Source organism: Mesocricetus auratus, unplaced genomic scaffold, assembly GCF_017639785.1.
Source record: "Mesocricetus auratus isolate SY011 unplaced genomic scaffold, BCM_Maur_2.0 Super-Scaffold_15014, whole genome shotgun sequence".
Taxonomy (NCBI): domain Eukaryota; kingdom Metazoa; phylum Chordata; class Mammalia; order Rodentia; family Cricetidae; genus Mesocricetus; species Mesocricetus auratus.
Genome location: NW_024429186.1, coordinates 26,221,967 through 26,234,969, shown reverse-complemented (window position 1 = coordinate 26,234,969; position 13,003 = coordinate 26,221,967). Strand labels below are relative to the sequence as shown.

Here is a 13,003-nt window from a genome sequence, read left to right as displayed (position 1 = left end):
TAGGGATAAATACTGCTCTACTACCAGAGGCCACATAGCTTGCTAAGGCCTCTTCACTGACACCCACGTTCAGGGAGTCTGGATCAGTCTTATGCTGATTTCTCAGCTATCAGTCTGGGGCCAATGAACTCCCCTTGTTCAAATCAGCTGTTTCTGTGGGTTTCGCCAGCCTGGTCTTGACCCCTTTGCTCATCACTCCTCCATCTCTGCAACTGGATTCCAGGAGTTTACTTCAGTGTTTAGCTGTGGGTGTTTGCTTCCGGATGAAGGCTCTAGGATGGCATATAATCTCATTATTGGGGAAGGGCATTTAAGGTAGCCTCTCCGCTATTGCTTAGATTGTTAGTTGGGGTCATCCTTGTAGATCTTTGGACATTTCTAGTGCCAGATTTCTCATTAAACCTATAATGGCTCCCTCTATTATGTTATCTCTCATTCTCCTCTTCTCTATTCTTCCCCCGACTCAAATTTCCTGCTCCCCCATGTCCTTCTCTCCCCTCCTCTTCTCCCCTTCTCTTTCTCCTAACTCCCTCTCCCCTCCCCCATGCTCCCAATGTGCTCAGGAGATCTTGTCTCTTTCCCCTTCTCCAGGGGACCATGTATGTCTTTCTTAGGATTCTCCTTGTTTCCTAGCTTCTCTGTCAATGTGGATTGTAAGCTGGTGATCCTTTGCTTTATGTCTAAAATCCGTATATGAGTGAATACATACCATGCTTGTCTTTTTGTGACTGGGTTACCTCGCTCAGGATGGTTTCTTCTAGTTCCCTCCATTTGTCTGAGGGCAGACTTTTATTAAGTAGAAGTCATCCCATTGTCTGTAGTGAATGGCTATATAGATACTCAAATTCACAAAATTTATCCACTTTCTATTTAATAAAATCAATTTCAAACACAGCATGGGTTTAAACAAGAGTAAAGTAATGGAAAAACCTTAACTGTTTCCCCAAGGACAAGTAGATTCTATAGTGTGTCTTTGTGAAAGGAAACAAATTTTCAACTTCATTGGAATATTAAAGCCAGCAAGTGGCTTAGTTGTGTCTTTAAAATCAGCCTTCCCTACCCATTCTCAGCAAGCTGGGAAAGAAAAACCGCTTTGAAAAGAAAATATCTAATAAAGATCCCAGAAGTGCAAGATGGCATCACTAATTTAGTAGTACATAGTAGCATTTAAGTCCGGGGTCTGCAAAAGAAATTTAGAGCCAGAAAGTAAATGTTTTCAACTTTGTGGCCACAGGAGCTGCCCAGGAGTGCAGCTCAACAGAAGACTGTAGATTAGAAGAAGCCATTGACTTGGTCCTCATCCAAGAGAACTTACTTATGAGACAATTATAACCCCAGGTTATATTTCACTACCTTCTGATTTAGACTGTCTTGTCAAGCATCTGGAGAGAACAGAGATCTTCCAGCTGCTATGAGGCTTTAATTAAAATGCCAGGATGAACAATTAACATATTAGCAGAACCTGTAACTTACTCTTTACTTGAGAAATTTAAGTATGCTTTATAATAGGATAAATATATTCAGCCATCATAGTGATGAACTGGCAGCCTACTTCTCAGTTATTTCCTTATGGTTTGTCCTTTTTTTTCTTAATCCAATTTTCCCCTTTATTGTTTTAAACACTTTTGATATGTGTTTGTGTGTTGCATTTTATATATGTTGTGTGACTGCTTGGCCCATTTTGATAGTCAACGTTGAGTTCTGATTTGATAAAAATCTACAAAGAGGCTGAAAAAATACTATAGTGTCAAAAATGGAGGCTTTTATTTTTTGGGTCCAATTTAAACATCTTGTGTATCTAGCAGAAACAAAAAAAGACAGATAGCCATGCCAAAACTTCTATTGCCACATCAATAACTGGTAATTTGAGATTAGTTATGTGATAGAACATTTTTTAACTCATGGGCTATCTGTGTAAAATCTAGCAAAAATAGATTAGCTTCTAACAAGACAAAATGATCATATGGAACTTGGCCTGCCCAGTATAGACTTCGCCAGTGTTGATCAATGTTATGGAATTTCCAGGCACTTCTACTTAGAGAAGTGATGGGAGGGGGGGAAACGGCATCTTTGTGCTCAAGATATCTGCCCTCTTACTTAGAGTCACATCTGTGGATTCATAGTTTACACACTTCAAAAAATCCTTGTTAGTTTCGTTGAGTCCATTGGTTTTCATCTGGCTTTTTATCCTTGTACACTACATTAGCCAGATTCACACCATACTCTCTATAAAGAAGAAAGGAACACATAAGGAGAAAAGGGCTTGGGGGCATGGTACTGAACTCTCAGAGTTGAAAAATAAAAGCACTAACCTGTACCTTTGGCACTCTAAACCCAGTACACTTGAATGTTATTAACAGTGATACTATAGAAACTGCAGCATTGAGCTGGCCAGTCTTCAAGCTATACCCCTGGATGACTTCAAGAAAGAAGTTACAAAAGAAGAAAAACTGGGAGGTTTCTGAGACCACATTTAAGTTTTATATTTCAAATTTCTCATATAACATAAATTGATTTTTAAAATTCTAACCTTAACACTACATTCAATTCACTGAAATTTGGTGTTCTGATTACCAACTGCACAACAAATTACCCCTAAGCATTGTAACTTGAAACAATGGGGGGTATATATTTTGTTTAGAGATATTTTAGTCATACAGGAATCTTTAAGGATGTTCATCTTTTATCTCAAAGTGTCTGTAAGTACCACCCAAGTCCGTTGGTACAAGATGGAAGTAGGAACAGTTAATTCAACTAGTCTTCAACCTACTAGAATTCAGGGCAATTTTCCCCTGCTTTCCCTGCTTATATTTTCTTGCCTGCTCTACAGACAGCTCCAGACTGAACCTGGGTGATTTGGTATGTAAGATTAGTGTCAGTACTAGATCAGGTAGCTCAAAGGTGGCTATGGGTTGCAGTCATGTGAAGGCTTGTTGATTCATGCCTTGAGGCTTGGTGTTTGAGGAGGTGTCATTTAAGTGTGACAGTACCATGTATCCCACAATGCTGTAAAATGGAATGTCTCAGTTCCAAAAGCACTATTGTCAGAGCCAGGGAGACTGGCACTTGCTTTTGTCTGGCCTTGGAAATGACAAAGAGTTCTTCCTGTAGTCTACAATCTCCAGGAGCACACAGAAATCTGTCAAGATCAGAAGGAAAGAAAACAGAGCCTACCTCTTCCCAATAGTAGTAAAGTCCTAGGAAAGTGAGGATGAGCAGAGGTATTGATATGGTAATTTTCAGAAAAGACAATCTGTAACATTCAGGCCACATCAAATACTTCTATTTGACTAGAACTAACATTGAGGGATTCTGCATCTCGAAGTTTTCCCTTAATGTCATAATTCACCTTATATAATTTTCAGTTTTTATATGTTAAGAAATGGAGGCAGGAGACTGGCATAAGCCCTCACTGCAAGAGTGTGCACAGTAGGGAGGTGGATGTACCTAGTGCCAAAGCCCTGGCTGCTTCTGGTGCTTTGGTTTCCACACAAAAGAGACTCGTGCTTGGTCTCACCTTTTATGCATAGAATTCAGAGAAGTTAGATGGCCTTAAGAAAGAGGAGAATCACCAAAAATGTAGCATCTAACATGAGTCTGAGTCTAGAATTAGTCTCTGTGTGACAGTAGGCTGTTAACATCCATTCTTTTTTTCCCCCTTGTACAAGGGAACATAAATCAAGACAGTGGCCTGGCCTTGTTCTAACATGGAAACATTGGGGAGAATGAAGCAATGTATTTCTGACTTATAGATGTGGTCTGCAGGGTTATTTAATCTCAAAATTGTATATGAAAATGGTTTCAAGGGTTAACAGCAAATCAACAGAAATTTATAGAGTTACATATGAGGGCTCGAAGGAGTAAACCAAAGTTGGCCAGAATTCTCACTGAAAAAACTAACAAACTCCTGAAGCTGTTGCATATGGCGGGCTGTTGCATATGGTGGGCTGCTGTGTGCAAGGCCAGGCCTGTGGAAGGAAACAAAGGACTTGGAGTGTGCTTCCTGTCCCTGGATTAAAGTTAGTTGTTTTACTCATGGTGTCAAAATTGGTATTTTAAAGAGAGGCAGGCTGTCCATGCACACAAGGTAACCTGTTTGCAACATTCATTCGGGGAAAGTACCAAACAAACCAGAGTAACATACCACACACCCATAATACCTCCCCTGCCCTACACAAATTGACTTTGATACAACAGTTTCTAAAAAACATGTTTGTGTTTAGATTGAGCAAGCCAATGGTGTTAATGGCATTACATTATCATAGCATAGCTTATGAAAATTCACTCCCCTTTGGCCCTCACCTTTCCCTTACATATTATCTATAGAAAATGTAGCTCACTATTTGTAGGAAATTTATTATGTACCAATTTATTTGTCACAATCTCTTGGTTATTAAAGGACCACTGTGACCCCAAATGAGAAAATATTTTGTCTGTTTATGCTGATAATCCTTGCTCAAGGACAATTTGTGAATCTTAACTGTGGGATTTTCTCCAGCACCCCTCACCTGCCACGTGCTTGCAACAACCACAGTTGCTTCCAAACTCAACATCTGGAGCCACATTTGGTTTCATTGTTTGAAAGTAAATTAGCATCTCTATTTACAAACAAGGGACTGAACTTGTACTGAACAGCAGTGACCGTGTCTTCAACTGACAGGCTTGCGTTCCTTGACGGTGGGAAGGAAGCTGCCGTGCTTCTGTTTCTGGCATTAGTGTTCTTTTGATTCTCAGATGTGTACTCTCTGTAAGCTGAACTTTTGCCCTAGGACATGGAGTAAAAGATGACACTAATTGGAAGTTGGCATCCTGGAATATGCCTTTGGAGTTATCTGCTGTAGGAAGATAACCCCTTATCTCATGCCAGCAATGAACCATGGACTCCATGGACCTGGCTGAATCTGTTCACACCTGTTCTAACATGGATGCCAAGAAATGAGGGGTCAAGAGGAAATTAGATGCACCGACCCCTTGGGAAGATGCAGAGCCCTTTGAAGGTCCATCACAATTACAATAGATTGGACAAGGAAGAGATGAACTGTGTGTATACTTGGCTGTGGACAGGAACATTGAGAATCCTAAGTCAAGCATCAGTTTAAATGTGACATGAAACAAAAACAGTTTTGAAACCATAAGTTGGAAAAAAATCACAAAAGTCATAGAGGATCTTATCAGTCAATGCATTTTTATAAGGTATTGCAGACATTTCTTTTTAAAATGAGGTTTGATATACAAAGATGGAGATAGAAGTATGAGAGTGTGTTTTGTGTGTAAGTGGTTGCTTCAGTGTAAAAGAAAAGATTTATATATACTGTTATATGCTTTATTTCATGGATTTGAACATATTGCTAGTCAAATCATGTCTCTAGAAACATAAATTATATGCACATATGAAACAGAAGACACTACAATTAGCATACAAGAGCATGTTAATCCTGTCAAATGCAAGTAACATAAAACGATTGCACGTTGTGATTAAATTTTTCTTATTTTTATCTCCCTACATCCCTCTCAAAATTGGCTCTCCAGCCTTTTAATTCTGGAGGACCACACAAGATGCAAACTGAAGCATAGATATGAATGTGTCATGTACATGCCAGAAATTATGAATTTTCCCCACTATGGTGTGTTAATTCTCTTTTCTATCAATTAGACACATGCTTGTTAGGCACCAATTTGGTGTCAGACACTGCTAAGCATCCTGGGTACAGAATATTTAAGTGGCTCTGAGCGTTTTGTCAGAAGACTGCTTCCGTGTTTCAGGCAAGCATGTTACTTCTGATCTTTTCATTCCACCATTTCATGTTCCCCCCATTTTTTCTTTCCATTGCAGTTTGAGACAGCTCTATGGTAGTACTCCTATGAATTCTGCTCATTAGGGACTGTCAATTGCTCTTAGCATTCAGGGGCTAACTTACTGCCAGGGCATCTTCCTCAATTGGGTCTCTATCTTTTTTTTGAGAATATTGGCTGAAACTATTGCTCAACTACTTGGCTAGGCTAAAAGGCCAGCAGGCTCCAGAGATCCTCTCATCTCTGGCCCCTCTCCCTAGTGTTGTGATTACCTGCATGTTCCACCATACATGGGTTTTAACATGGGTGCTAGAGATACAAGCTCAGGTTCCCATGCTTGAATGAAAGCCCTATACAGACTGAACCATCTCCATGCCCCCTGTTAGCACTTACCATTAAAACCATTCTTGGAAGTATATATTATTGCCTACACCATGTGCGTTTTCAGCTACACTTACTTAATTTTCCTCTGGGTCTTCTATGAATGACAGAACTAAGAATTAAAACTTGAACTTTAAGGCTTACAGATTGTTTGCTCTCTTATCATATAGTATTATAAGTCCCTTCTCTTACTCAACTTCAAACTTTTTAAAGATAAATAATAATATTTTTAATAAAACTTTTGTGGGAATTTTTTAGATTGTGGTCATGTTCATCTCATCCCTCTCCTAACTCCATCCAGATCCATTGCTTACCACTCATTACATCTCACCATCATGCTGCCTTCCTCTTCTTCCTTTCCCTCCTTCATCTTCCTCCTCTGCTTCCTCCTCCTTCCATCACAAGTCCAATATGCTGCTGATACATTCCTGATGTAGGGCTATCCAGTGGACCATGGTCAATTTACTAGGAGCTGTATCCTTAAAGAAGACTGGCATTCCTAACTCCAGAAGCTATCAGATGACCATAGTTCCTCATTTAGAAGTGGAATTTTGTGAGGGTGCCACTGCCATACCCATACTAGAGTGTTGACTGGCTTGATCTTGTGTAGACAACAAGCTTATACTGAATTTGTGAAACCAGGAAGACATTGTTTCAGTCTAGTTCTCTATCCTCTGGGTTTTATCATCTTTCATCTGCCTTTTCTGCTATGGACCCTCAGCCTTGGTTGGGAATGATAGAAATGTCTCCGATGTGACTGAACACCCCACTGACATTAATTTCACTACAGGGATAGCCTTAGAGTATAATACTGTAGTTTTCTTTTAGAACATTTTGTAAGCATTCAGAACAAATGAGCTTGGAAGACTTTGTACCCACCCTCAAGTTTATAGAATCGAAGGGTGGATACTTAAATGGCTTAACAGATAAAGTTACTTGTTGACAAGCCTGACACCCTGAGTTCAGTCGCTAGGACTCATGAGGTGGAGGGAGAGAACTAACCCCTACTAGCTGTCCTCTGACTGCCACACATCCACCATGGTACTTGAAAGAACATACACAATAAATCCATGTAATAAAATTTAAAAATAATGAGATGGTCAAGCAAGCCAACCTTTCACTCCTGCCTCAGCCTCTTGAATAGCTGGGATTGCAAGCAAGCTTGAAAACCAGGATATTCAGCCTGAAAGGACAGCTACTGTGATAAACGCATGGGCTCTTCTGAAAGTGAAAAGGAGGAACACATATGTCAGAGTCCAAGAGTCAGGCTTCTGAAGAGCAGTGATTCCTCAGTGGGATACAAACATTCTCTCATTAGATGCATTTCCAGTAGATTTGAATTTAGGGACATTTCAGGTAGTATATGCTTTTCATGAGAAACAAGGATGAATTTCCATTATACTTTTGAAAACTATCAGAGATGATGTGAAACTGTTGATCATGTTTCTTTAATAACACGTTCTTGCTGTCAGATTGTTAAGAAATGGGAGCATGTATGGTGGTTTAAATGAGAATGCCCCCCTCCTCCGCAGACTCATATTCTTGAATGCTCTGTCTCTAGTTAGTGGAACTGTTTGGGAAGAATTAGGTGTGGCTTAAGCCAGACATCGTGTCTTTCTCTCTCTCTTAGCCACTGCTACAGTGTTATATCTGTCTGTTTCTCACCATGATGACCATGGTCTAACCCTCTGAAACTGTAAGCAAGCCCCCAATTAAATATTTTACTTTAAAGGAGTTTCCTTGGTATAGCGTCTCTTCACAGCAATAGAACAGTGGCTAAGACAGCATATTAGAGTCAGGGGTTCAAAAATTTCTTATCTTGGTTCTGGGATTTATTGTTGTGGTTTTATTTTAAAATTGCACCTGCACAGATAAGCTCCAAGAACTGGTTAATACAACCTAGGCAAAGAAGGATAATTGAACATTTTTAAGGATACAATCACTATAATTTCCATAAGATATCGACTCAGCTTCACTAGGTCCAGCGTCTGGTCTGTTTAGGAGTAGTCTGTGTGACTTATGGACCCCATTCTTCTCATCTTTACAAAGAGGGGTTTGGGTTGAAAATTGAAACAGTGTTCTGTAGTTCTTGTCATTTCCTATCCTCAGGTTTTGCCAATTGTTTACTTGGAGAACAGCAACCTGTCAGTCTACTGAAATGAGAATACTATGAATAGGAAGAGTAGGTCGTGTAGCTGTGAGTTATTCTCTGAGGGCTTTGTGGTCTGAGTTCAAACGAGCCTCTGAACCAGTTGTTCTAAGTGTTAAGAAACTCTTGTGACCTAGAGGGCAGCTGTCCTAGGTTCTGATGGTCTTTTTTGATGGAAGGGATGGAGGGATTGAGAGGAGGGTAAGAGGGGTATGCAGTGAAAAGGGAGGTTTCAGTAGACTTTGTGGATTGTCTATGATGCAGAAAAAATTTTCCTTCTCGCTCATTTTTGCCAGTAAACATCACTTTAACTATGCTAAATCCATGCAGGCAGTTTACAAGCTTCTTCTGGGACTCTTCATTTATTATCCAAATTTATGCCTATCTAATAGTCACTGAATTTTCTTCTTAGTTTTGCCCTTTTCATGTTTACCATGATAGCTTTTGGATGGACATCATCCCAGGGAATTTATATTTTATTTTATAATTCCAGGAAATTAAAACAAACAAAGACAAAACAACCTTTCACTATTTCTTTTTGTTCTGCTTTTCATAAACATGGAGCACATCAGCTTATTGTCTTTGAATCTAAATGTAAATCAGGCTGCAATTAGCCTATTTATATAAATTGAGTATTCTCCACCACCTCTCCTTTGCTGTCTGTTCCTGTTGATTGTTTTTCATATTGATCAAATTTTTCTTTGGTTGAAATTTTTTTCTTGTTTAATGTGTGTACTGGCTGGTTTTGTGTGTCAACTTGACACAGGCTAGAGTCATCAGAGAGGAAGGATCCTTAGCTGAGAAAATGCCTCCAAGAGATCCAGCTGTAAGACATTTTCTCAAATAGTGATCAATGGAGGAGGACACAGCCTATTGTCAATGGTGCCATCCTTTGGCTGGTGGTCCTGGGTTCTATAATTAAGCAGGTTGAGCAAGCCTTGTGGAACAAGCCAGTAAGTAATACCACACGCCTCCATTGCCTCTGTGTCAGCTCCTGCCTCCAGGTTTCTGCTCTGTTTGAATCCTGTCCTGACTTCCTTTGCTGATGACCAGCAATGTGGAAGTTTAAGCTGAATAAACCCTTTCCTCCCCAACTTGCTTTTTGGTCATGGTGGTGTTTTTTTGTTTTTGTTTTTCAATAGAAACCCCAACTAAGACAATATGGAAGAATACTGAGTCACTAGCTTCCTGCTGCTTTTTCTTGTTAATACAAAATTTTATGAAGTGTTTTTTTCCACCATCACTATTTTCTTAAATATAGGCCAGTAAATTTCACACCAGACATTACTTTTCTTCCCCCTTAACCTTTTTGCACCTTTTTTTGTTTTTTGCATATCTTTCCCATTTATCTTCAAAAGATTTTTCACTCTTTCTTTATTCTACTTGTGAGGAAAAGGGGCTAATCCCAACTATTCTGTGCAAAGCATTGCTGGCAATATTTCTGTCTTGAAGAAGTGAAAGTTGGTAGCTTTGTTGTGGAATTAGAAAGAATAAGGACTAGGTGCCTTGAACTTCTGACCTCACTGAAAATGTTCACAAACAAATCTGGGGTCTTTAGAAGCCAGTACTTACTTCCTTATCTTCTGCTAATTAAACCTACTTTTACCAAAGAACAAAATCTTGATGTTTTTATTTTGTTTCTCTTTTTGCTGTTCTAACCATATTTTTTATGTTATTTTTCTAACATAATTGTCCAATATTTCAGTTTCAACTGAGGTTGAAAATAGCTTCTGTGAACTGGACCCTTACGAATAATGTATAACATTTCATTATGTCTTTGAGGTCAAAGCAATTGACATATAACTTTTGGAAAATGGTTATTTCCCATGTGGGGTTATTGTATATTAAGTTCTTATGCTTGATGGATTTTTTATTAAATATTTCATTGCCATTCATTCATTTTCAAAACAGAAAGCCTCAGTGTAGCAAATAACCACCTTGGTAGGTTTTTCTATACTTAAATTTCAATATACATTCATTTATTCACACCAAAATTATTCAGAGCAATTATGATAGAATACCTAGGTAGGTATTAACAGGGAGCTTATTAAGTCCTGGACAGAGACATTTCCTATTTCAAGTGTTCAAATTTTAGTTTCTGATACTACTGGAAATGAAAGAATTCTGATGGAGTGCAAAACAGAACAAATGCAAAATGCCCATGAGAAGTTGAGAAAGGTTAACAGCTTATCTGTTGGAGTTCAGAGCTGAAAGTTCTCACACAAGAGTTTACCTATTAGTGTTTACCTATTAGTAGTTGGTAGAAAGACCTCAGTGAACTGTTCCCAATAGAATAGCAGCTGAATGATGATTATTGGAAATGATTATGAAATATCTGTTATAGTAGAATATGCTTTGGAATCAGACATCTTGGAACATATTCTGATTCAGCTGCTTACTAAACAGTGTTCTTTCTGAGATCTGATTTTCTTTTCTTATCTAACACATTGTACAAAATTCTTAAGGAATGAGAAAACTAAAATAAATGGGAATGGTGGTGATACCTGCCTTCTGTCACATGGTTTGGATAAGATGATGTTTGCATATTTTCTTTTAGTTTCTCTCCATGGAACTTCAATGAAAGAATGACAGTAGAATGACTCAGAACATTGATCATGCTTGCTTCCCCCTAGGCCTTTTTGCTACCATTTACATGCTGCCTACGTCTTCTAATTTTAACCACAATCTTAATGGATACTTATTATTTATATTATTTCTCATTATTACAGAAGTAAATTAATTTTATATGACTCATATAACTTATTTAAGGATATGGTTATGAAGGAAAGAACAAGAATCTCTTTAGATTCACATCACAGAAGTCCAGGTCTTAGTTCACTACTGTATGCTATTTAATGTCCTATTTTATTTTCATTGAATATAGTATACAATTTCCATACCAGTTGTGGTTCCCAGATAAAGGAGTAGAGTATATGTGGTGGTTTGAAAGAGAATGGCCTTCAAATGGAAAGGTACTATTAGGAGGTATGGTCTTTTTGGAATAGATAGCTTTGTTGGAGGAAGTGAGTCGCTATGGGGGTGGGCTTTGCTGTTTCATATGCTTGAGATAAAGCTCACTGTCTCAGTTTACTTCTTGTTGCCTTCAGATCAAGATGTAGTCAGCAACATGTCTGCCTGCACTCCACCGTTGTGCACCATGATTGTAAAGATTCAGGCATTATGCTAGCCTTCCCCTTGTCACCTGGCACTCAGGAGGTACCCTGGCTAGCTCAGGGTCCTATGGCTGCTATGTTACTATGTTGTCTGCATGCAGGTGCAAACGTCCCTTTAAGAAGCAAACTCTGCCCACTTTTGCACTCTCTTTCTTGCTGTTCCTCTGAAGGGGCAGATGGGACTTTTCCCGTCTCTTGTCTTCTCTTTCTCTCTGTCTCTCTCCCTGTCTTTCTCTTCTCTCCATTCCCTTTCTCCACTCCCTTCCCTTTTCCCCATTAAGACTTTCCACTTCAGCTCTGTCTGCCTGGGGTGTTTGTCCCTCACCTGGCATGGGATCTGCCATGATCTCACCTCAGGCTGTATTCCTAACAATGATGATAATGGACTAAACTTCTGAAAATGTAAGCTACCCTAATTAGATGTTTCTTCTTTATAAGGGTTGTGTGGTCATGGTGTCTCTTCACAGCATAACTAAGACAGAAGTTGGTACCAGAGACAGGGGTATTGCTGTGATAGGCCTGACCATGCTTTTGTTTGAAGGAATATGGACCTTGGAACTGTGGATTAGAAAAGCAGTTGATGCTTTAAGTGTAGCTTAATAGGTCTTCCTAACTGGAACATGGGAGACAATGTTGCTGAGTGTGATTTGAACTATGGGTTCTTGGATCAAGATGCTTCAGAGAAGAAGAATGTTAGTATGTGGCCTAGAGACCAGTCTTATGATATTTTTTTTTTGTGAAGAATGTGGTTGCTTTTTTGTCATTGTCTGAAAAATCTGCCTGAGGCTAAAGTGAAGAGATGTCAATTAATTCTATTGGCAGAGGAAATCTCAAAATAGCCTAGTATAGACTCTGTCCTATGGTTATTAGTGCTAATGCTAATGAAGATTTATAACAAAAAGGAGAACGGAAAAAATACAAAATGTAAAATTTGAGGAGAAAAGGAAGACCAAGAAGTACAACAGAGCTAAGTCCTGTGTTTAAGGAAATAGTCAGATTAAGGAGAATAAAGGGAGTGGTGACATCAGGCAAAGATCCCACCCAGCTAAGTTTCCAACTTGTAAAAAGGAATTCAAGAAAAACTTAGAGCTGGGAGTGGTGGTGCATGCCTGTAGTCCCAGCACTCTGAAGGCAGAGGCTAGAAGATCTCTGAGTTTGATGCCAGCCTGGTCTACAGAGCAAGTTCCTGGACAGCCAGTCTTAGGAAGTGAAGGAAATCATGGAAAACAGAAAGTTGTTGGAGTTGTAATCAAATTAGGGGAACATGTTTCATCCCCTGCAAGCTGTAGAACTTGGCAGCTTCAGCCACATGGTTTTGGCTTCAGAATAAAGGATAGAAGAAAGGTGTTATAGAACCTTCGTTTGTGACCAAGAAATGCTTCTGAAGCCATGAATGTGTCAGAGGTATCTCTGAATAGAGGTCCAGTGAGGCCATTTCGTGAAGCTGTGAAGAAATCTGGATTGCTTTGAAGATTCCAAGATGTTGGAGATGCCAGAGCTGTGGGAT

General features: G+C 39.2%; 1 long non-coding RNA gene across 2 annotated transcripts in view; it reads left to right on the top strand.

Moving 5' to 3' along the window:
* LOC110340624 overlaps window positions 1-13,003 on the top strand; it is a 39,643-nt gene that overhangs the window by 14,251 nt on the left and 12,389 nt on the right. The window lies entirely within an intron of this gene.